The 26,018-nt window shown below is 43.7% G+C and overlaps 1 long non-coding RNA gene across 1 annotated transcript in view; it reads right to left on the reverse strand.

Annotated features, from left to right (window-relative positions):
• LOC108283870 overlaps window positions 1–26,018 on the reverse strand; it is a 434,667-nt gene that overhangs the window by 35,518 nt on the left and 373,131 nt on the right. Inside the window, exon 10 of the long non-coding RNA XR_005195792.1 lies at window positions 8,636–12,026. This is a non-coding gene — a long non-coding RNA (uncharacterized LOC108283870). The remainder of the gene's footprint in view (window positions 1–8,635; window positions 12,027–26,018) is intronic.

The raw sequence follows: 26,018 nt of genomic DNA on the forward strand, positions 1-26,018 counted from the left end.
CATGTCATCAAGGAGTTGATCAGAAAAAAGACCTGAGACTGTGTGTCTGGACAATTCAGTGAAATCCTCAAAGCAAAAACCTGGCCCGTGTGGCCCTGCTAAGACTAGGGTCTGGCAGCTGCCCAGGAGGTTATGAAAGGGTTTAGTTTCAGGAGCAGTTGAGTTCTGCCGTCCAGCCCTGGAGAACCACAGAAAGTAATTTTGCAGGAATGATCCACAATGGCCAACCAAGAAGAAGGAAGAAAGCTGTTTCCAGAATCCTGCCAGAGACCTCTGTCAAAATGGCCCTGCCATCTACATCTTGAAAGGTGAGAATGAGGGCACACAGACCCAAACCAAAGGCACTCTTGGTCCTTCCTGTACATCACTGTACCCTAAATTTTCTGCAAAGTCCTTTATGTTTAACAGCATTCCATTCTCACAACAACCCTACATTATGTTAAGGAAACCAAGACCCAGAGTAGATGTGGTCTCTGCTTGGGGTCCCGTAGGAAGTAAACTGCAGAGCTGTGATCTCCCAGGAGGTCTCGTAACTCAGAGCCCATGTTCCCTCCACTCCTCACAAAGTCTTGTGAGTCTACGTGCTTGAAATAACATTGGAGTGAGAGAAGAGGAAGGGAGCATGGAGCACAGTGGAAATTGTGTCTTAAGCCACCACCCTGACTCACTCCCTTAATTCAATAGGGAATGGCAGCTGAAGTGTCTGCCTTGAAAGAGTGGGGGTTTCTAGAATCACAGTGCTTATGAAGGGGAATCCAGGCTGCCAGTGACTGAGGCATGATTCAGCATGGTGACTTCCAGATCAAAGAGGAAGCCTTACCCAACAGCAGCCTCAGATGCAAGAAGAACAGTGCCCATGCTATCTGACAATTCTGAGACCCATTGTGGCTCCCTGCTTCCATCTCCAGCCTCATTTTAAACTAAGATGCAAATGACTGCAGTCCTGTTCTAGGATGCTATATCAGGAGCCCCACGTGGGCTTTGGCCTTTGTTCCTGGATTGGTCCCCATTGGGAATGTTCTTGCTTTCCTCTCTGCCTCTCTAACTCTGAGCCATATTTCAAAGATGACTCCCTCAAGTCCCTTTTGTTTGACCAGATTTGTTTAACCTAATCTGTTTACTCATGGACTCATCATATCATTCATTTAGCCAATATTTGGCAAGCACCTTCTATTTTCCTGGGTTCTGTGGCAGATATTGGGATGCAGCATTTAAAAGAAAGCTCAGCTCAATCCAGCAAGTGTTTATGATGGTCACCTGGCGTGTCGACCCCTGTTCTAGTCCCCACTAAGAAGGCAGAAGGTCATCGTCCAGAGAAGACCTGACCTGCACCTACTCATCCCCTGTCCTCATTGCCACACAGGAAAAAGGAATACATGACAATAAAGGGGGCAAAGAGTAACAATGAAAGCTTGGAAGATGCTTCCCTGTTATAGAAACGTTTAACTTCTCTGGGATATGGAGGTGTCAGAAAGGCTTCTAAAAGCAGGTTGCAATCTAGATGTGTTTGGAATGACGAGTGAGATGAATGAACAGCTGGAATCAAGAAACCTGGGTTCTGGTGCATACTCTGCCTGTGTGCTGACTTGGAGCAAGTCATCTCTTCTCTTTGGACCTCATGAGGTAGTTGGAATGGCACAATGGCCAAGGTCTCTCTTGCCTGAGCTCTGATCTTCACATTGATTGACTTCATATTAACTTCATATTGCTCATCTTGTGTCTCCAGGCTTCTATTTCCTTGTCTGTAAAATGAAGATTCTAATAACCAAACCTTGAGACTCTAGAAGATTCAACAGGAGAATACGGAAATAGGAACATGCTGAGCCCTGGGAAGGGATGAGTAGGTGCAGGTCAGGTCTCCCCTGGACGATGCTTCTCTGCCTTCATCGTGGGGACTGGAACAAGGATGGACACCCAGATGAACATCATCAAGACGTGCCGGGTTGAGATGAGCTTTCCTTCTCACACACACAACACACACACTCACAGACATGCAGCTATTATCCTCTCATCTCAGAATACTCTCCTCCTTCATTTCCATCAAAGCACTGAACTCCTCTGTCTAAACCCTGCTCCATCAGCAGCACCAGCAAAATTGCTCCGAGGCCCCTCCCTCACTCTCCTTTCTGGGCTCTTACATTGCATACATGCTGAGCACAAGGCTTTGGGGGAAGGCAGAGTTGAGATTAAATCCTTCCTAACCGTATGATTTAAACTCACTGGGCCTCAGTTTTCTCACCCATAAGGTAGTGGAAATAACATAACTACGTTATGGGATTCTTTTGAGAATTAAGTGAGACAATCCATAAAAAGTGTGTGGCAGAGTGCCTACGCACGGTAAGTGCCTGATACACTTAGCTATTGCTATTCCTACTCTGTCAATCACTCGTAGTGTGAGTTTGACCAAGTGACTTCACCTCTCCATGCTTCTATTTCTTAGGATTGCTATGAGAATCGGGTAAATTAAAGTATTAACAGTCCCTGACATACATAAGCACTACAGTGTGACCTATAATTGTCACTATTTTTATTACTACCTTTTGTACCCAACTTACTCTTACACTCCTATTATTTCAAGAAGACCTTTTTATGTCATTGAATTTAGAACAATGGCTTCAAATTCTTAAACTCTCTTCCCATGGAGAAGTAGAGTCTATATTTCCTCTCCTGAATCTGGACAGGTTTATGATAGCTTTGACTAATAGAGTAGAATATAAATGACACTGTGTGGCTTTAAGAGCTGGGTGAAAGGTCACATTCTTCTGCGTTGTTTGCTGGAACACTTCCTTTCAGAACTGTAAACAACTGTGTGGGAAGTATGACCATCTTGAAGCCACCATGTGTGAAGAAAGCTCAGGCCACATCTAAGGGCCATCTGCAGGCACCTAGTAGCCAGTTCCAATTGATCGCAGGCTTCCAGCTAACCTAGTTCAGAAATTCCACCCCTCAGTTATTTAAACAATCCCCAGCCATTCAAGCCTTCCTAGCTGAGGCCCCAGAGAGCATGCAGGGCACACAGGATATCCTTGCTGTGCTTTGTCTAAATCCATGGAATCCTGAAGAATCTGTGAGCATAATACATGGGTGTTGTTTCACATCATTAAGGTTGGGGTGGTTTATTTTACAGCAACAAACTGGCAAGCCCATGATCTATCAGAGACTTCGCCAAGATTTCTAGAGACCAATTTGATATCTGTCCATGATCCAGCTTTCTCAAGGACTTTCTCAGAATCTCTCTTCTACTCCGTAGGTGTCTCAGCCACACCCCTCACTATTTCATCTCTTAATGTTTTATAGGCATCCCAATGGGCTCCATGCCTGTTTGCAAAATCTTCATCTTTATTCAATGAGTTCTCGGGTCAGATCATGTTTTCTATTTTATAGATGCTAAAGCAGAGGCTAAGAAAAATTAACTGACTTGTCCAATGTCATCCAGGTGTTTTGTTGGATGCCTGGCTTCCACTCCAGTGCTTTTTCTACTGCAATCTGTCATAAGCACAGGGATAAAAATTGTCAAATCTCTATATTCTGGGTCTGAATTGGGAAAAAAAAAATCATCCTGGAGCCAGAGGGATTACCAACTCCTTGAACAACTCTAATCTTCATTTCTTTATAAGCCCTATAGAACTGTCACCCAGCCTGCCTCTGCAGAAACAACCTCTTAGTGGCTTAAGCAGAATGACAGGCAAGCATTTGCTTCAGAATAAAATGCAGCAGTTACTCTTAGGTAATAGGGGCATGGGTGCTTACGTGTGTGTATAAAGCACTTTAGCTAATATTGCCAGTCACCGCAGTACCTAGAAATCTTAAGTCCTGCCTAGCCAGCCACTGTCCCCCTCACTCTTTCCCATTCCCCAGGGCCAAAACACAGTGAAGATTTGTAATTATGTACCAGTAAAACAGCACTTCAAACACACACACACACACACACACACACACACACACACACACACAATTCTTTTTAAAGCCCTTATTTGTAACACCACCAATTTCCAGGGCATAAACACTTTCACCATGTCAATTTCATGTTAGCAACATGAGGAGTTAGGAAGATATGAGCATAGTCGGCTCTTATGAACCAGTGAGTCAGTTTCAGTGCACCAATGAGCCTCACTTCTCACTCTGTTGAAACATAACCACAGAGTCAAGCTGCCACACTGGTTTTGTCTCTTTACTAGTTTGCCGTCTGCAATTTCTCCCCAAAGACCAGTGTTCAGGGAATAATTTATTCTCAGTACATTGAAAGAGCCATTTTCAACTAGAACACAACTTGCACAAGATTAGGACATTTGGCTGATGTAGTTATTGCTTGTTCATTTGTGCACTATTTTTATGGGACTTAAAGCTCTCGATAATTTAAAAAAAAAAAAAAAAAACTCTTGTATTAGCAGAATTTAATACTCTACATTTTGGTTTGGAAGCCTAGCATCTACTCAGCTTTTGAGCCCCTAAGATGTACAGTTCTATCTGAAATCCCAATGTAAAGAAATGTAGAATGGTAAAATCCTTAGAAAAGTGCCTACACTAATTCAATATACACCATGTGCCAGACATTGTTCTAGACACTCATGGCAATACAACCATGATTAAAAGAAAGTCTCTTGTATAGTGAACTTTGATTTGAGTGGAGGAGATAGTTGATAAACAAGCCAATAGGAAAATGAACAAGATAAAGTCATGTAGTGTCAAATGTTGAAAAAAGGAAAAAAGGGTGAGGTAATAGAGAAAGTGTGATATGACTTTAGATTAGGTAGTCAAGGACAGCCTCTCTGAAAAGGTGGCATCCAAGCTGAGACTTGAAGGGCAAGGAGGAGCCAGCCGTGCCCAGAGCAAGGGGAGGGAAGAGCTTGGTATGTTGAATGTGGCTTTGATTTGCATTTCTCTAATGACCAGTGATGATGAGCATTTTTCATATGTGTGTTGGCCTCATAAGTGTCATCTTTTGAAAAGTGTCTGTTCATATCCTTTACCCACTTTTGAATGGGTTTGTTTTTTCCTTGTAAATCTGTTTTATTCATGTTTAGATCCTCACAGCCTAGTACAACATCTGGGAAAAGAGTGGTACCCAATTAAGCTTTACTGAATCATCAGTGTTAGCTGGCTTTGTTAAACTCATGAGCTGGTCCTTGTTTTTTTGTTTATTTGTTCATTTTCATAAACCAGATTGGGCAAGAATTACCATATCCATAGGTGGATGCTTGCATTTCATCCTTAGAGTATAATCACGTAGTATAAACTTTGAACTCTCATTACACACAAAGGGATCTAAAAGTTTGTGAGTCACAGATACCTTTGTGCACTAGAGAAACTGGAGTCACAGCCACTGAGAGCCTGAGAGATTTAAAAACCCTGGAAGTAGAGGAAATTTCTAATTTTGACCAAATTGGAGTAACAGGGATCTGCCTTCTCACCTAACCAAAAAAAAAAAAAAAAAAAAAAAAAAAGACAAAATATGAACAATACTTTGGAAAACACTTGACATCAGGCAACAAAGGACAATAACGCATACCTGAGGCATGGTATGGAAATATAAAGAATATTGACCGAAGGGTCAAAAGTTGGGGTTCTAGCTCAGGAGAATCCTATGATTGCCCTAGATGATCACCTCGAGAATTTTTCCAGATCTCAGCACAAGGAAGGGGATCTAGGCAGTGCCCAGCAGGCAGGCTGAGTTGGGGAGATGAAGGTGAGTCCAGGTAGAACAATGTAGCATGAGCTCACAGAACCCAGAACGAGACAGGAAAGAGCTGCACAAAGAACTGCAAAGTCTGCACTACATACTTGCTAGAATAGCTAAGATGGAGACTGACTGTGAATTGCAAAATAATTATGCAGAGTGAAAGAATCCACATGCTAAAGAGTATATAACGGTTAATTCTTTGTATACGAAATTCTAGGAAATGAAAACTAATATCACAGCAACAGAAAGCAGATCATTGGTGCCTTGGGGACAAGGGATAGGAGGGTTAACAGGGACAGTTTGGAAGAAGGGATTACAAAAGGGCACAAGAAAATTTTGGTCGTGATTGGCATGTTCATTATCTTAATTTCATAGGTGTAGATATATGTCAAAACTTACCAAACTACACACTTTAAATATAAGCAACGTAGTATATGTCAATTATAACTAAATAAAATTGTTTAAGAAAACCTGGGTTAAAGGTCATAGGAATATAGGTGTCAATTATAATAAAAGCTTCTTTTTTGTTTTTTAAGACAGAGTTGCTCTCTGTTGTGCAGGCTGGAGTACAGTGGCATGACCTTGGCTCATTACAACCTTTGCCTCCCAGGTTCAAATGATTCTCCTGCCTCAGCCTCCCCAGTAGCTAGGATTACAGGCACATGCCACCATGCCCAGCTAATTGTTTGTGTTTTTAGTAGAGATGGGGTTTCACTATGTTGGCCAGGCTGGTCTCCAACTTCAGACCTCAAGTGATCTGCCCTCCCAAAGTGCTGAGATTACAGGCGTAAGCCACTACGCCTGGCCTATAATGAAATCTTAGTCTTGTGTAAAATGGGCTTCTGTACTATCCCAGAAACAGTCATGCTCAGTCATCTGCTGGGGCTTCCCCAGTGGTGATTGGTGTGGAAAAAAAAGAGTATCCATTGATATTAATTGAGGAAGAAAAAGACCTGGGTTCTAGCTCAGACTATCCTTTTATACACTGTGTCACTTCACATAGAAATGTCCCAAAACATGATTGGGAAGGAACCAAGCTCTTATGTTTAAAAGCAAGAGGAAATAATGGAGAGCATGAGTTTGCAAACCAGACACACCTGGATTTGTTTTCCTACATTGTCCCTGAAGAGCAACACTCATAGACGAGTGCAGGAAGCCCAACTCTATGGTGATAAATTTTTACGCATTGAAAAATTTATTTTTCTCTCCTGAGCTGCCAACATCCAGATCAAAAATCAGAACATTATCAGGCCCCCCCCAGGAGCACCCTCTCATGCTCCATTTCAATCACTACATACATCAAACAAACTTCAGTTCAAATTCTACCTCTACCACTCATTGGCCATGTGACTTTCAGCACATTTTCTCTTTCATAAAGTGGAGTTCATAATGCCAATTTGTCAGATTTTATTTCTTGAAGAATCAAATAAAATCGCAGGTTTAAATCATCTACCACAACGTCTAACATGTCAGTGGGTTTCATATAGAGGCGTTCCCCTCCCAAAGAGAAGCTTGGAAGGGCCAGACTCCAACAGGCAGGAGACAGTAGAGGACTCAGAGGGTCCCAAGTTGCATCGGGGCACACCTGTGGGTGAGTCACTTTGCCATCCTGGGTTCCAACTCGAATCTCATCAAATGAAGGCCCCATAAACACTGGATTCAATACAGTACTCCTTCAGGACACCTTGCCAGGGATACGAGGATGAATAAGACATGGTCCTCACACTTTGAAGAGTTTGGAAGTCAGACTTCTCTAGTTCTGATCAGCTGCGAGTGTGAACCTCAGTTTCTTTGAAACTATGTAAATATATGTAAGTGTACAAACGGGGAGATCAGTGCCATCTTTCAGGATGGGTCATCACAAGTACGAGAAAGCTTTTCCAATCAGCATCTTGCCTTACACTCCCAAATCAGAATCTCTAGGGTTAGGCCCCAGAAATATGTATGCATTGCCAATTCCCAGGTGATTCGGATGCAAGTGATCTACATAGAGCACATGAGAACCTCCATTGAAAGAGCTGGGATGACAAAAGTTGTACTGAGCCCAGGACACACACTGCCAAGTTAACCATTACTAATAACTCTCTAAGGCCAATTTGCTTCCCCTTCATGTGCCTGTTTTCCCTAAGACATACCAAAAATAGACTCTCCTTAATTAAGAATATACAGTTACTTGAGCTCCAAACAAGTCATTTTTTTCAAACCAGGATCTCAGCTCCCCATTCCTACTGAACATCAGCTATCAGGAATGATTTGCCTGTTTTTCAGCAGCAATTGATCATGGCATGGCAAGCCTGTCCTGGGGCCTCCTCTGAATAAACAGCCCACAGCACTGAGAACAAACCGTTCTGTCAACGAGCAGGCTGCTAGCACAGACAACTCTGTACACCTGTTGTCAGAAGTGCTAATGATAAGTGACACTCATCACTGAGGATGTCTGTAACAGCCTTCCCAAAAGAATGGACAGTTGCCTCCAATTACTAGCCTTGAATTATACAAAATAAAGAATGATCATTAATAATTATAATAATAATAACAATAGCCAGCATTCACAAGGCACAGATCATATGCCCAGATACTCCTGGACCCTTTTAATGTGTTATTTCACTTACTCCCTGGTATAGATTGAATTACTGATTTCAGTTCTTCATCTTTCATTTTTCCTTTTTTACACTCTTTGCATGTGACTTGCAGTTGTCTCTAAAGGTGGGGGGTATTTCCCCACTTCTTCCCTCAGACAAACCTAGACTACATCAGCTAACCACAGATCTGTGCGTAAGAATAAGTGGTTCAAATTAGTGGACAGGAAGCCACTTATGTGGTGACTTGTTACATAGCAACAACTGACCAATTCTATCTCCTAGAAAAGTGATTGGCAAACCAAGGTCTGGGCCTAGGTTCTGTTTTTATAAAGAAAGTTTTATTGGAACAAAAGAAAATAATTCATGTACTTACATATCATCTATGACTGCTTTCTTGTTGTAACAGCAGACTTAAGAGGTTGTCACAAAGACTGCGTGATTTACAAAGCATAAATATTTACTGTCTGGCCCTTTACAGAAAAAAAAAAGAAAAAAAAAAAAAAAGAACTGCTGGTTACTCCCCTAGAAAAGGGTTTCTCAAACATTACCTTGCATCAGAATCACCTGGAGGACTTATTACAAAGGTGGAGCTGAGCCCTAGACCCAGGATTCTGATTCAGTAGGTCTGGAGTGAGACTCAAGAATTGCACTTCTAATAAATTCCCATGTAGATGCCCATGCGCTGGTCTGAGGACCACACTTTAAGAACTACTCCCCTAGAACAATGGTTCTCAACGCTGGCTGTATGTTAGAATCACCTGGAGAGCTCTCGCGTTGAGCCCTGAGGTATATCAGTAATTGTTAAAAAGCTTCTTGGGATTTCTAGTTTGCAGCTGGGATTTAGAACACTACTCAGGAGCAATCCTTTTAGTCACTGAAGTATTGGTTGAGCACCACGAACAAGCAACTGTCCTGAAAACAGCTTTGAGGACACAGTCCTGAACCTGAAGGAATCCTAGTCTGAGGAGCAGACACATAGGTAAATAGCAAAAGGTAAGCTATGTGTATGCTGGAGGTGAGCATTCGGTGAGAGGGATGCCCCGGGGATGATGAGCTGTCAGACAAGGCTGGGAGAAGGGTAGGGGAGGTCACCTGGGGGAGGTGACACCTGAAGCAAATTTTGAAGAGAAAAATGTAATATGCATTTCACCAATAAGGAACGTGGACTCAAAGTTTTAGGCCACTTGGCTAGAATCACATTCTAGTATCCTGGTCAGGGCTAGGATCCAAACCCAGCTCTCGGAACATTTCCCTCCCACCCAGATGCCTGTTTATGTCTGTCCCTCTTCTATTCCGGACTCCAGTACCATACACTAATGTAATGACATCTACAAAATAAGTACCTTCTAAAATAGCTGTTATTAAGTAATGGATCTAATTGAATCATGGTTTCAAGGCACATCAGGGTCTTCAGGTGTCTCAAGGACATCCACTCAAGCCGCAGTCATCCAGATATTCTAGGTACTTCAGAATCCTCACTTGTGTGGTTGAAGATTGTTTTGTACCTTACAGAGAGACAAGAAGATATCATTTGCCTCTTGATGGAAGTATACACCACCACCTGATGTAGTCTTGCCTGAAAATCAAACTTAAGTTCAATCAAGGATCTAAGTACCATTTACCAGAAAAACAGTGAACCACAGACAGGCAATCTAAGAAATCCAGATAGAATGAATCACTCATTTCAGAACAAACAATTCAGCTTCTTCAGTAAATTTAAATTGTGAAGGAAAGGTTATTATGAGCTAAATTGTGTCCCCTTTTTACAATTAAGATGTTGAAGCCCTAACCCCCGCTACTTTAGAATATGACTGTATTTGGAGATAAGGCCTTTAAAGCGGTAACTACATAAAAATGAGGTCAGGCGAGCGGGCTCTATCCAATATGACTGGTGTCCTTATAAAAAGAGGAGATTAGGATATGGATATGCAGAGACAAAGGACCATGTGAAGGCATACAGAGAAGATGGTCACCTGTAAGCCAAGGAAAGAGGCCTCAGAAGAAACCAACCCTTCCAACACCTTTGTCTAACACTTCCAGCTTCCAGAACTGTGCGAAAATACATTTCTGTTGTGTAAGCCCTCCAGTCTATGATATTTTATTATGTCGGCCTTAGCATACTAATATGACGTCCCTTATTTTTAGAGCTGATGCTTTGGGCATTACTCAACAAACCTTTGAAAACAGCCTCCAGCAACTTCCATCCGCTGGTCTGGTCTTTGGTTCCAACTTCCGCCATTACGTTAATAGAAAGTTTTATCCTTCGGATAAGACTTTGAACCCTTGATGTGAGGGAAGCTGCCTGCTATTTGCATGTCTTCCCTTTTCTACCCTAAACACCTCAGTTCTCCCACTTGTTCCCAGGCCGCAGCTTCCAGACCCTCCCCAAGCACGGTGCTCTTTACCCATCTGAAGAAGGCATACATCCCTGGAGGCCTGCCTTGCTCAGGGCTTTTGAATTTGCTGTTCCCTTTGCCAGAGACCATCCCAGCCTCGGAGATCTGCTGGGCCCACTGCTTTGCTTTGTTTGGGTCTGTGCTCAAATGTGACTTCGTCAGAGAAGTGTCCCCTGGTCTTTTCATTCTTGACTCCTTTACTTTGCTTCTTCTCTTCCTATAGCACATATTAGACATTTAATCAAATCTTTATAGGTTGCCTGTCTCCATCCAATAAACTGCAAGTTCCCTGAAGACAGGTACTCGTGTTCATCCCTGCTGCATCTTGATGGGGCCTGCTGTTCCACAGGGGCTCAACCTGCATTTCTTGGATGAGTGAGTAAATGATAGCTGGTTTTGTAGTGGGGCATTCCAGTTCCAAGATACAGCAAATATCTTTGCTTATGTTCCCCCCTTCCCTTTAAAAAGGCTCAGCAACAAGCCTAAAAGTAGCAAAAGGAAGCTCTATCAGCGGCTGCCCAGCGCCCGCAGCATCAGCCCCTCCAAAACCGCCAGCCCGCTCAGGCTGCAGCTGGACAGCCCAGAGACACTTCGTGGCCATCTGCAGACCACCAGGCCCAAGACAGCCAGCTGCGGAGACAGCAGGAGGCCTCGGGGACACGTGCTTCAGGCAGGCGAGCACCCACCCCAAGCACATTCGACTTTCTCCTCATCAGACGGCTCCTTTGCATCTGCCCGTGTGTACTTTGGCTTCCAAAGCCTCTGTTTACAAATCTGGGTCAAGGAAGGACAGGAATTCCAACAACACACAATTCACAGAAGCCGGCCCGTGGCCTCCGTTCTCATTTTTCCTTGTAAGAAGGCTGTGTGGAGCAGCGTTGAGTCACTGTATTTGGAAGCTTCCCAGAGCCAGTTGATATCCAGCTGTCATCTGTATTTACCATCATTGCGACTTGGAGAAAACAGTACCATCTCTGTGAGCCTCCGTTTCCACACTTTTTAAAAAGAAGACAATGATACAACCTTAACAGAATTAGAACTCAAGTATGAAGACAGTAGCACATGGAACTCATTCAGTAATTTGATATTTTTTTTTACATTCCCAAGTAATACTCTAGCGTGTCCCATCTCAGGCAGAATCCTGGAGTCGTCCTGATCCCACTTTCTCCCAAAGACAATCGGCCACCATTCTACTTCTTAATTTGTCATGAATTCATCTACTTCTTCCTCTTTCTGTGAGGATCTTCACTGGCTGTTCCTAGCAAAGACTCGGGAGTTGTCCCCTGTGAGTTTAGTCACGTCTCCGCCACTTCTGGCTGGGCGATGTTGAGCATGTTATTTATCTTCCATGTGACTTGGTTTTTTAACCTGTAAAATGGAATGACAGCGGTGGGTGTGGAGTCAACACTGTTGATTCCCGACTAAAAGTCTCCCCAAACACTCTTCTCCATTGCTACCTCATGTATGCAAGCTGGGAAGCCAAGTATTAGAGTTCCTAGCCTCTCTGTAGCCAGGGGTGTGCTGTACTCATCCTGGCCCAAGATACAAGCAGAATTCTGCTGATAAGTGCTATCAAAGCTTGAAAGTTAGGTTATAATATCCATGGGAAATGCTTAGGGAAGGGCCTGGCTCATAGAACAGAGATGACTGCGGAATGAATGTAGCAAGGTAGAGACCAGGAAGGAAACAGATTTAAGCAAGAGGAATGAGGTGAGGATCAGGTGATAGGGGAAGATTTCAGGGAGGTGGATAGTGCTGGCACGGAGGATAGGACCTGGCCAGGGCCTGAACATCCCCAAAAGTCGCCTGTCCCTTGAAGGGAGCTAGTTAAGGAGTCAGTACAAGGGACCTATCATTCATCATTGGACTGTGAAATGCTTATGAATTGGTCTCAGCGCACATTCCAGTCACCATAAGTGTGAACGATGTCTTTCATCTCACACTGTCTGGCAGCTTTCTCACCAGACAGGGCGAAGCTTTGCAGGAAACCCCAGGACATAGGGTTGTGCACAGCAAGGTCCCCTGGGGTGCTCTGCGGGAGCAATGCTAGCCACAGCCCCACTTAGGGGAACACTCATGTATGATACCCCTTCATATGCCCTGTCCCAGCTGAAGAGCTGCTACACCATGTCCAGGCCCTCAGAGGCATAAAGGTCATCGAGAGATGTTAGGAAAAATTCCAGTGAATGGGTCTGTCTGTAATCATCACAGAAACTGCTCCTCCCTTTCCTGAACCTGGGTGGGTCCCTTCCACCTACCCAGCCACCCCATGGCAGAACTGCTAATATTGGGGAAGAAGCCAAAAAATAAACAGAGGTAAAATATTCCCCCAAAAGAGTGGCTCTTAGGTGTCCCAACAAGGTGACCAATTGCTTTCCACAAAGGATGTCCAGATTCTGACTCCAAGCAGAGGTGGTTCTTGCCCCAGCTTGGAGATTGATCAAATATGTAAAAGGTTATATTATGCTGGGCACTCAGTAGCCCTTTTGAAAACATGTTTTACATACCTTCAATGTCTAGTTTCTCACAGGCTTAACCTGGAACACAACCACAGAAATGTTCTTTCCAAAATGCAAATCAGACTCTGTCATTTTCCTGCTCAGAGACTTTGATGGCTCTGCCTTAACCATGAAATTGAAGCTCAGCCTGGCGATGCATCCACTGTTTCCTCTTTCTTATTTCTTTTTATATGCTGGATGTCTCAAACTCACTGGTATTCCCCAGACACGCAGTGATACTCATCCCTGCTTGTCTCTGCACATCATTGCATTCATTCAATAACTTACCCATTCACTGAATGAACATATATTAAGTGCTTACTGCATTCCTGTATGTTACTTTCTAAGATACAATGATGGACAAGAACAACTGCCTGTCCTTAAAGAACATATCGTCAGGAGTACCCATGCCTGGCAGGACATCAGAGTCACACACAGGGGTGCTCAAAAGCACAGAGGCTTGAGCTGCATCCTGGTATCTCAGAATGGAAAGAGAAGGAAAGGAAACAGCCAGCAAAAGCATCATAAGAGAATAGGGGGAGCTGATTGCAGATTTCTCCTTTTACCTCCCTGACAACCAACTGGGTGAATGGGCTAGGCTGTAGAGCCAAAAACACTGATTCAAAACTCGGGCATTTTTGTACTCTTGCTTGCTGAGACATTTCATCTTTGCATCTGTGGCTGGGTGACATTATTACTAGGTCTCCCTTTTACTTTCAAAAGTGCCCTGTTTGGGATGATAAGTTCTATAAGCACCTTATTCTATAATCAGCTTTCCCCTTTCCTACGCGTGAGCACTTGGGGGAAATGGCTGAAACTTCCTGAGCCTCAGTTTCATGGTCTGTATCACTGAGTGAGCCATACCTACTTGAGAAGGTATCAGAATTAAATGAGGTGATGTCTGTCAAGTCCCTGGCACAGTAGATGTTTAATTCACAGAAGCTGTTGTTATTTTTTTGCCTTGTAGAAAGTGGTTCTCATCTGCTCTGCATTGTTCATTATTAAATGAAACGAGACCTCAACGATGAGAACATTCAGATGAAACACAGAGCATTTATATTGGTGGAGAGGATGGCCTGAGTCAGCAAGACATTGCTTGGGTAGTCGCTGGCCAGGATGACAAGCCTGTTTAAGTGTCTCCATTACAATATTTAAACTTCAGCTCAACAGCCTAGAAAGCTTCACTTTACTACCCTCCTTCTTGGTTTCAATTTCTCATAGTGTTAGGTCAAATGCCAGCAATGGATCCAGAAGGAGGAAACTGCAGCCTATTTTGATGTCCAGGGTCAGGCCGGGGAGAGAGACTGACACATTATCTGTCTCACTGACTGTCCACTCCCCCCACCGCAGAGGTGACTCATCAGATGGCCTGTCTGAACAGTGATTCTGCCGGTGATTCATCGTTGCCCACCAGAAAGCCCCCTTCTTAACGTCCTCTTTCTGAGCTCTTCAATTAGCATTTGAGGTCCAAGGAGATTTAGAGGGAGGGGAGGGTAGAAACATCTGACAGCTGGACCGAGTGTGGCTTCCCTGAGTGGCAGTGGGACACAGGGAGGGAGAAGAGGAAGTGCTGGGTGCCGCTTGCTCCCAGAGTGAGAACTTGGAAACAGCCAGAGGAAAAATATATATATAATAAATGGTGAATATTTATAATATTGCAGAGGTCCTTAGGGGTGAAGGAATCTCATCAAGGACAGGAAGGAGGGTGAAAACTTTATCGAAATCAGAAATCTTTTTGGATGGTGTTGCAGGAAGGTTGCTATGTGAATGGATTGTTTAAAAATCTAAGGTATAGCAAACTGAAGATAAAGTGGATCAACATAAAGAGAATATGTGTCGAGTCTGGGATAGAAGGAAGACTAAAGCAGGAGTTTTCCAGTGCTATGCTAGAAAGACAGTTACTGAGGCTGGTAGATATTCAAGTCTCTAAAAATATCCCTAAGTTCTCTAGAATGGGCCTAAAAGTGGTTAGTTTTCCTGAAGTGTGATAGGTAAAATTATTAATGTACATACACATAAAGAAAAATTCCTTTACAAATCATCTGTGCCTTCATACCACTTGTACATCAAACCAAGATTATCACATGTATTTTTCTTTAAGCACAATTAAGTAAAAATAAGCAAACTTTTTCTTTCTCCAGACATGCCAAGCTTCAGCTGAAACTCAGGCCTCATGCAGTTTTCTCTGCTTAGAATGTTCTCTGCCCAACCTCCACCTGCCCCACTTCTTATCATACAGGTGTCAGGTCAAATGCTTTCTTCTCAGTGAAGATTTCCCTGGCCACCTTGTCAAACATAAATGCCATCTGGTTATCCTCTCTCCAGGCCGTGGTTTATTTTTTCTAAAGAACTTTCCAGGATCTCAGCCTTATCTTGGTTTACTTGTTTGTAACCTGTCTCTCTCCTCCAGAATGTAAGCTCCAAGAGAGCAGGAACTCCTCCTTGACATTATTCCTGCCTTAATCCTCAGTGTCTAGCCTATTTCTTGCCATATGATAGATGCTTAATGCATGTTTGTTGAATAAAGACCCATTAAAGTGAATTATGGGCTGAATAATGCCATTCTTGCATTGGGGAAAAAAGTGTGGAGTTGTAGGTAGGACATGGAGAATTGTGTGTCATCCTGGACATGGCCATAGGAAAGTGTAAAACACTTATTTTTGGTAATAATTATACTTTTTCCCCCTCAAATGAGCCATAGACCTGAGAGTTAAGTAGGGATGAACTGTTTTTCTATGCTGGTAAATATGGATTAGAGCACATGGCTTAGAAATGAGTCTAAAACAGGTTTCCTGCTCCTGCATCTTTTGTTAGAGATGACTCAGTTACAGCTAGAAAACTGCAAGCTTCTCCATTTCCTTTCCTCCCTCTTTCTCTTCCTATCACCCTGACTCCTATCACCCTGACTCAGGGCAAAGACTCTCCCAGTGGGCTGACCTTATGGAAGACGTTGAAGCTGAACAAACACCTGTGACTCTGAAAGTCATTCTTTTATGGGGAAGAGCAAACAAGGATACAAGCTTCCTCCCATGTTTTAAACCCTCTTGGGACACCTTCTAGCCCCAAGGAAACTGGGGATCTGTGAGTAGTTCACATCATCTGTGACGAACCAATAAGCCATCTCTGTCTGCATTCAGTCTCTTGAGGAGACGTTCTTAACTTAGGTCCATGAACTCTGCAAGGATCAGAAAGCAGATGCCTGGAGGTCTATGATGAATGAGAAAAAAATATGGCTTGATTTTCACTAACCTCTAACTGAAATTTAATATTTCTATCACTTGTGTATGTAGACAGACACAGTTTATCAGCAATAGCTGTGATTTTTGTCATCCACAGAAATGACAGATAATTTCATATCATATGTCAGCTGTGGCAGAGATCATAAAATATTGCCCTCATGTCTATTTCAAAGTTACATTAGTTACTGGGCTTCTGATAGATCTTCTTTGATGCCTTTATGTAACGTACAGAGTACTTGCGGTAGTGAGGGTAGTGAGGCCTCTAAGATGCCCTTCAATGACTGAGTCTTCTGGTTTTCACAACCTGTATTCAGCTCTCCCTTGAGGGTGAGCTGGACCTACTGACCTGCTTCTCATGGATGGAATAGGGCAAAGGTGAGGAGGTGTCACATGCAGGATGAGGTTATAAAAGATGATGACTTCGGTCTTGCTCACACTCACTTTCCCTCTTACTTCCTCACTCTGACAGAGCCAGATGCCACGTTAGGCGCTGTCCGCAGAGAGGCCCACGTGGCGAGAAACTGAGCGCAGCTTCTGGCCAAGAATCAGTGCGGAAATGAGGCCCTCAGTTAGACATCTCATGAGAAACCCAATTCTGCCCACGAGCCTGTGAGCGAGCTTGGAAGCAGACTCATGCCCAGGCCATCTCGAGATGACTACAGCTCTGGCAGACACCTGAATTGCAGCCTCATGAGAGACCTGGAGCAAGAGGACCCAGTGAAGCCACGCCCAAACCCCTGACCTGCAGAGACTGGGAGATAGGAAATGCCTGTGGCTCTAGTATGCTGTTTGCTGCTCAGCAATGGAGGATAACTAATATAGCTTTGTGTGTCTGTGCTTGTGTGTGTGTGCATGCGCGTGTGCTGTTTCATAATAGCTTTTTGCTATAGTTCCCTTTGAAATCCCATGTATCTTTATTTAATTCATTTAAAGTCATTAATCTGAGAAGGAATCATAGGCTTTACCCATCTGCCATGGAGGTCTATGCCACCTAGAAGAATGCCTGTCCCAGACTCTGTTTTGAAGAAGACATGGGTTCCTGGAAGAAGGAGTATACATATAGAGTATATACATACGGTGTGTGATGTGTGTGTGTGCATACATACTACATTTTCCACACTTTGGAGGTGATGAAGTGGAATTTGGTCCAGCTGATGGGGCCCCTGAGGTTGGAGCAGTAGCTTCTCATCCAAACAGCAAGAGGCACCAAAGGGAAAGAAGAGAGCAGAGATCCTGTGTGGCAAGTTTGAGCCCAAAGTCTGAAGAGTGACAGAGCAATGGGGCAGATAGAAATGACAGGGTTAGAGCCAGGAATGTCAGAGTTTGGGGAAAGACAGACATCCTGAGCTGCAGCAAAACAGGGGTCCTGAGAAAATGCTGTGTCTGCAAGTGATTTGGCCTCATTCAATTAAAAGGATACATCAGCAAAGAGAATGTAATCTCTTATCCCATTCAGAGCAGAAACCCCATGCTGTATGACAGGCATTTAGGCACTGCTTTCTTGCATCTGTTACAAAGCCTGCCCTCTCACCTAAATGGTAAGCTCCTTGGGGGCAAGACTTATACGTCCTTGTTTTCTTTTAATTCCAGAGATCTACTGCAGCATGTATGTCCACACATCAAATATCTGCTCATAAACAGTGGTGGGCCTGGGAAACAGAGATGAACTAGGTTCAGTCTGTCTTGAGTTGCTCACGGTCTAAAGAGGGAGACAGATCAATACAGGCATTGACATTAAAGAGCTTCAGTTAAAATGTGAACTGCACTTCTCAGTAGGTTTGGAGTCTCTCCAACCCTTGACTTTACATCTGTTAAAGAAAGGTAGTAACACTCATCTTGCTGGTTTGTGGAACATTAAATGAAATAATATATTTCACGAACCTTGCATAAGACCTGACATGGGGCAGACATTTGTACCTTGCTTCTGATTCTCACACCATTTCCAGTCTTCTGATCACAAGGCCATGAGTGTTTATGGGAGATCAAATTCCTGTGCAAAAGCTGTGGCAGACTTCTAGAGACAAGTCCTTTTCCTAACAAGCTTTCCTTCTCACTGCAAGATAGCATTCACCCACATGCTATGTTCTGTGAGCTCTTGGAAGCAGAGGCCATGTGGAACTCATTTTTGCACCCCAACAAGTAGAAAAGTGCTGCATCAAAGTGGGGGCTGTTCAGCACATGTCGAATGAATGACTAGGATGATAAATAATAAATCACAGTAATCCCTCCAAAATCGAGTGCAATAATGCCATGCAAGAAAGGTCATCATGAGCTGGAGGACAGGGGCCTTGACCTGGCTCTTTAAAATGTGGAGGACTTGGATGAGTGGAGGAGAACTGGGGTAGAGAAAGGAGGGAGACAGTGACAGCCTACAATCACCTTGGGAGAGGAAGGAAAAATACTGATGAGGAGATGCGTAAAAAAGCTACAATGGCCTCTGTCAAGTTTCATTTTAAAAGAGAAGAGATCAGAAGTAACTGCGGCAAATGTCAACATCTGCTAAATATAAGTGGTAGGTGCAAAGGTGATTAGTATATTCCCTATGCTTCTTGCTATGTTGAAAATATTTCATAACAAGAGAGGAAAAAGCATTTTAGGTGGGAAGAATGCCAGAGGCAGGTGCAGAGAAGCCAGGAGACATGTGGCAAGTGCAGAACAGGAAGCCCTGAGGAAGACTTCTTAACTCATGTCCCACAGGCCACATCCCAAGTGAGGGGCAGGGGAGCAAGTCTGGTGCTGTCCTTGGTCCTGAAGCAAAACCACATCCTTGGGCATTGCTATTTCTAGTTACTCTAAAGCAGTGGGTTCCTGCCTAATCTCCCCAGTGCTCAAAGATTTCCTTAGTATTCTGTAACTTAATTTTTTTAACTTATTTTAAGTTCAGCCATACAAGTGCAGGTAACATAGGTAAATTTGTGTCATGGGTGTTTGTTGTACAGATTATTTCATTGCCCAGGAATTAGGCCTGCTACTGTTAGTTGTTATTTTTGTGTGTGATTTATTATTTATCTGTGATTTATTATTTATCATCCAAGTCATTCATTCAACCTATGCTGAACATCCCCTACCTTGATGCAGCACTCTTCTACTTTCTGGGGTTGTAAAAACGGCAAAAATTAAGACAACCTGTTGGTTGCTTTTCCTGATCCTCTCCCTCCTCCCACCCTCCATCCTCTGAAAGACCCCAGTGTGTGTTGCCCCCACTATGTGTCCATGTGTTTTCATCACTTAGCTCCCATTTACAAGTGAGAACATGCGGTATTTGGTTTTCTGTTCTGCATTAGTTTGCTAACAGTAATGGCCTCCAGCTCCATCCATGTCCCTGCAAAAGACATAATCTTGTTCTTTTTATGGCTGTATAATATTCCATGGTGTATATGTACTATGTTTTCTTTATCTAATCTTTATTTACGTTGATTCCATGTCTTTGCTATTGTGAATTGTGCTGCAGTGAACATACAAGTGCATGTGTCTTTATAATAGAATAATTTATATTCCTTTGGGTATATACCCAGTAAAGAGGTTGCTTGATTGAATGGTATTCCTGTCCTTACATCTTTGAGGAATCACCACGCTGTCTTCCACAATGGCCGAACTAATTGACACTCCTACCAACTGTATATGTGTTCCCTTTTCTCCACAACTTTGCCAGCATCTGTTACTTTTTTACTTTTTAATAGTAGTCATTTTGACTGATGTTAGACGGTTATCTCATTGTGGTTTTAATTTGCATTTCTCTAAGGATCACTGATGTTGAGCCTCTTTTTCATATGCTTTTTGGCTGCATGTATTTCTTCTTTTGCAAAGTGTCAGTTTATGTCCTTTGCCAAATTTTTATGGGGTTGTTTGGGGTTTTTTCTTGTAAATTTAAGTTTCTTATAGATACTGGATATTATACCTTTGTCAGATGCATAGTCTGCAAAATTTTTCTCCCATTCCGTAGGTTGTCTGTTTATTCTGTTGTTGGTTTTTTCACTGTGCAGAAACTCTTTGTCAGTTTTTGCTTTTATGTAACTTAATATTTTGAAGTCCAATTTTATCCAGCTACTATCACTAAAAAAGAAACAAAAATTTTTAGCAACAGAACATGGGTTTTTTCCCAACCTGATAGTAGTGTGTATCTATTATTTACCAAGCTCTTGTATGTGCTGGGCACTGTGATAAGCAGTTGTTATTTATTGTCTCACATTGCTATAATTACCTTCATTTTATAGATGAAGAAAGAGGCACAGAATGATTGAGGTCACAGAGCTCATAAATGGCAGAGTTGAGATTAAAAGAGGTCATGTAAGTACATATCCCAGGAATCAGCTACTCACTCCCTGGCGTAGGCAAATAAGGCCTTAACTAGGTAGAAGGAAGTAACCCTGTGAAGTCATTGTCTTGTTTTTCCAACTATACAGGCAAGACTGTGGATGCCAAAAATGGCAGTGTAGGTTAAAGTGCCTCATAAATTATTAAGTCCTCTACTAATGTTGGCAGCTCCCTCTGCTCTCTGTCATTGATAGAGATGGTTATAGTGACAATCATACATCTTCAGCAGATGCCAACAACATAAACTAGATTCTACTTCCGTGGCTCAAGGAGGTAAGCCAAGGCAATAATAATAAATAAATAAATAAGAAGTAAAAGAAAGAAGGAAAGAAATAGAAAAGGACCCTTTTTCTAGATGGGACAGACTTGATTTGTGCCGTTTATTTTAACATATATTAGCAACGTGACTGTGGGAAAGTCATTTGATCACTTGCCAACCTCAGTTTCCTCTGCTAAGAAGGGGTTGTGTCACCTAAATGCCCATCAATGATAGACTGGACAGGGAAAATGTGGCACATATACACCATGGAATATTATGCAGCCATCAAAAATGATGAGTTTGTGTCCTTTGTAGGGACATGGATGAACCTGGAAACCATCATTCTCAGCAAACTGACAGAAGAGCAGAAAATCAAACACCGCATGTTCTCACTCACAGGCGGGTGTTGAACACTGAGAACACATGGAAACAGGGAGGGAAGCACTACACACTGGGGTCTGTTGGGGGGAAATAGGGGAGGGACAGCGGGGGGTGGGGAGTCGGGAAGAGATAACATGGGAAGAAATGCCAGATATAGGTGATGGGGAGGAAGGCAGCAAATCACACTGCCACGTGTGTACCTATGCAACAATCTTGCATGTTCTTCACATGTACCCCAAAACCTAAAATGCAATTAAAAAAAAGAAGGGGTTGTGTCAATCCACAAGGACAAAAGAGATCATGTTGATAAGGCAGCCTAGGAAAGACTATGGCAGTGCTGCTGCTGGCGATGGCAGCTGCTTATTGACTGATTGACGTACTGCCTTCTGCCTCATGCCAGCCACTGTGCTTAGGCACTTTATGCACATTGCTCCAATCCTCATGCTCGTTCTAGAAAGTTTCTATTCTATTGCTATCTCCATTTCAAAGATAACAGAACTGAGGCTCAGGGAACCCTTAGTAACTCTCAGCTAAATCATAACGCAATTTGACTCATCTACTCAGATGGCACTTGGGAGGCTGGATGGTAAGGGCTGGTAGATAAGAAGTGGCCCTGCCTTACTTTTTCCAGCATCTAGGCAGGTGCTTCCAAAAACAGGTCCCATTTCAAGATGGTACTTGAGAAAATCTCCCGGGCTGCCACCCAGCTTACCAAAGTGCCAAATTCCAAGCCCAGTGGAACCCAGTCCGGCTCCCCCCATGCTCAGAAGGCAGCTGCCTCAGGTCCTCCCCTATGTCGCCCTTTCTCTAGTCTCTGAATCAAAGAAAAATTTTCCCTCCAGGCAGCAAAAACCAGTGCAAGGGAACTTGCTCCCTCCTCCCTGCTGAGAAGGCAGGGGAGAGGATAGAGGAAATTGTGCCAAAGGTCACGGTGTTCTGGGTCAGCATGTCCCAGCTTTGAAGTCAGAGCTGCCAGCACCAGGCAAGAAAAATGCTGTGGGCTGCTCCATCTATCAGGCCTCAGACAAGCTCTGGCTGGGCCTTGGCCTACGCAGCAGCTGCACACTTCAGGGAGGACCACCTACACCAGAGACACCCCCTGGTAGCCACAGCAGCACCCTTAGGAACCTGTGACTACAGAAATAGCCAAGCCACAGAGCACACAACAGCTTCACAGGTGTGCCCAGGTCCCTTGCCCTCTTGCTTCCAGAACCAGACTCCCTGGGGGAGGGTAAGCATTTCTGCCTTCCCCAGGTTGTCTTCCTTTCTCTTGCTGTGCTTAGAACTTCTTAATTTGTTCAATCTTGACTCCCACAAAAAGAAAAAAAAAATTAATTGTGCAAACACCATGTACACAATGAAGGGCTAGTTAAAAAAACACCACTGTCTCTGTCTTTGTAGAGTTTATAGAGGGACATAGATATTAGCTAATAAATGAAGAGGTTAGGATAGAATTAAAAGTTGTGGTGGCATTATGAAGGAAAGAGAACAGGGTGCCAGAGGAGAGAAGAGAGACCAATACAGGAACCTCCAGATAGCAGGATAGGAAAGGTTTCTTCCATCAGGTGCAATGAGATTGAGGACTGAAGGATCAGCAGGAGGCTGCCTTTAAGGCAAGCTGGAGCGTGGAGTGAGGGATTTTTCTAGGAAAGAGCATGTGCAGAGGTCCTGAGGAAGGAAAAAGAATGAGATATTCAGGAAACTGAAACAATATACATAACAGATAGATGTGAAACCCCAATTAAGCTGTGAGACCTCAAGTCCACACTTAAATTCTCCATCTCAGTATTCTCAGGTAGAATGAGGTAAGGATAGAGGGAGGAGGTACACTTGAACTCAGTGTGAGAAGATGTGTAGATGGAGAATCAGAAGATAAATGGTTCTAGTTTACAGGGTTTTTAGCAGATACCCAAAGTCTCCCCGCTAGAGGATAGAACATCAACTGGTACCTACAACTAACAATAACTAACTTACAGATGCATATTTTCTAAGTATATTCATCCAGTTCTTCTTCATCATTCTTCTAGTTGGTCTAGAGATGTTTGTCTACAGATAGGAACAGAAAGTAGGAGAAATGAGAAGAATCCAAGTTCCTGACTCTTTCTCTTCTCCTTACCGCTAGGGAGAACCAGTCTATAGAAGTGTATGGACCAGTCTGTAAAAAAGGGGCTTGAAACAGAAACATCACCAGCCACATATTCAGAGCTTCCAAGTCCAGCTATACCCAGCAGGCCAGCAAAATCAGACTGTGGACACTTGGGCGATTATGAACTCCTGGACCTAAAACAAGCCACTGACCTCTCTGAGCCTCAAGTTGCTGTTCTCATAAGACAGCAAAGCTGACAATATAATTCAAATGCGGGGCCCCTTGTTGGAAAAGCAGGGGGAAAGTATCATTCAAAGGACTATTAATAAAATATAAAACTATTTCTTTTCTGCCAGTCTCTCTTTTGACTTGTCATGCTATTTTAAATTTTTTATTTAATGTAAATATAAGCATCATAAATATTTTAAATCATCAGCATAAATTTTAGCATTCATCTTTATATGGCACAACTCCAGTTTTAAGTGCAAGTATAAGGGAATTGAATCCACATACAGAATCACCAGAATTACCCAATTTGTATTTAGCAGCCTATACACGCAGATATATTTTCTTCTTACCAAAAGAATAAAAACACTGCCCAAAACAATCTCAGTTATTTTTATTTTCTTTTTCAATACACACACATTATACCAATGCTCAAAATGGGTGGTGGCTTTCATCACACACTTACCTGGTACTGCCTGTGAGCTCCATTGAACTTCCAGGCTCTGTGAGTCCACCAGAATTCTGGCCTCATGGGGCATGACAAGGATGATGTGTGACAAACAAGAAATGTGATATTGAGCCTTTCTCGTCTCATCACTTATATGGTGCATTGCTCCATCAACTTTACTTATAAAACTCAAATTCAGGCCAGGAGCAGTGGCTCACGCCTGTGATCCCAGCACTTTGGGAGGCTGAGGCGGGTGGATCACGAGGTCAGGAGTGCAAAACCTACCTGGCCAAGATGGTGAAACCCTGTCTCTACTAAAGATACAAATATTAGCCAGATGTGGTGGCAGGTGCCTGTAATCCCAGCTACTTGGGAAGCTGAGGCAGAGAACTGCTTGAACCCAGGACGTGGAAGTTGCAGTGAACCCAGATCATGCCGCTCCACTCCAGCCTGAGCAACTGAATGAGATTCCATCTCCAAAAAAAAAAAAAAAAGCCTTTCGAAGTAGATCCCCAGTTCTCCATCCAAGATGGCCATTTAGGAAGAGCTCAGGATTGCAGCTCCCAGTGAAAGCACAGAGGGTGAGTGGACGCTGCATTTTTATTGCCCACAGACTAGGAAATTCCCTGGGACAGAAGGTCCGCAGGTCACCAGCGCGGCTGTTTCGGCAAGCACGGCTGTGCCGGCCGGCGCCGCTGCTTTGCCCCGCCCGGCTGCTTTGTCGGCGCCCCGGAGCAGCGGTTCTCCATACAAAATACACCGGTCCGGGTTCCCTTTTGGATGGTGATTGGAGCCACAGGAAGTTGCCATTCGTCTGTTTAAAAAGGGGACTGAGCAGGGAACCAGGATTGTAGATTCCAGGGCAAAAAGAAAAAAAAAAAGCACCACAAACCTCAGTGCCGCTGTTTAAGCCAGCGCAGTGAGTGGCCGCAGGGGAAAACAAACAGACCCCGGCGCCTCTTCAACAGGCGACTGGAACACCAACTTAAAAAAGGCTCTGAGGCAGGGAGCCAGGCGATCAGGCTCGGCTGGTCCCACCCCCACAAAAGAACAGCAACCAGAAACTCTGGATTGAGAGTTTCACAGCAAGCACAGCTGAACCCGGGACGGTCCAGCTCTGTGGGGGAGGGGCGTCCGCCATTACCGAGGCAGCCCGCCGTTGCCAAGGCAACACGCCACAGCAGAGAGACTCCGCCTCAACAGAGGCGGGCAACCATCCCCAAAGCAGTTCTAACTACACCCATATAAACAGGACTGCAAGGAAGTTCACTCGGCAGCAGGGCGGAGCCCACAGCAGCTCAGCAAAGCCTCTACAGGCCGACAGTGACTAGGCTGCCTCCTTGCTGGGCAGGGCAGGTCTGAAGGAAAAAAAAAAGAAGGCAGCAGCATAACGGAAACTCATAAATAAAGCCCTAAATCCCTGGGACAGAGCACCTGGGAACAAAAAGCAGTTTATGAGTTCTGCTGCAGCAGACATAAATGAACATGCCCAGCAGCTCTGAATGAACAAAAGAGCTCACAGCTCACCATTTGAGCTCATATAAAGAAGAGACCGTCTCCTCAAGCAGCTCCCTGACCCCTATATTTCCAAAGAGACACCTCATAAAGGAGAGGTCAGATTGACACTAGCGGGTATCCTTCTGGGACAAAGATAGCAGAAGAAGAAAACTGGTAACAACCCTTGCTGTTCAGCACCTGCTGCAGGTGAACCCCAGGCAATCAGGGCCTGGAGTGAACCTCAGCAGACCTACAGCAGAGGGGCCAGACTGTCAGAAGGAAAACCAAGAAACAGAAATAACCTCATCATCAACAAACAGAACGTCAATCTGAAAGTTTTGAGACCCAATCTGAAACCCAGCAAATACAAAGTCAACAGGTGGATAAATCCTTAAATATGGGAAGAAACCAGC

This window comes from Cebus imitator, unplaced genomic scaffold (genome assembly GCF_001604975.1).
Source record: "Cebus imitator isolate Cc_AM_T3 unplaced genomic scaffold, Cebus_imitator-1.0 Scaffold13, whole genome shotgun sequence".
Taxonomy (NCBI): Eukaryota; Metazoa; Chordata; class Mammalia; order Primates; family Cebidae; genus Cebus; species Cebus imitator.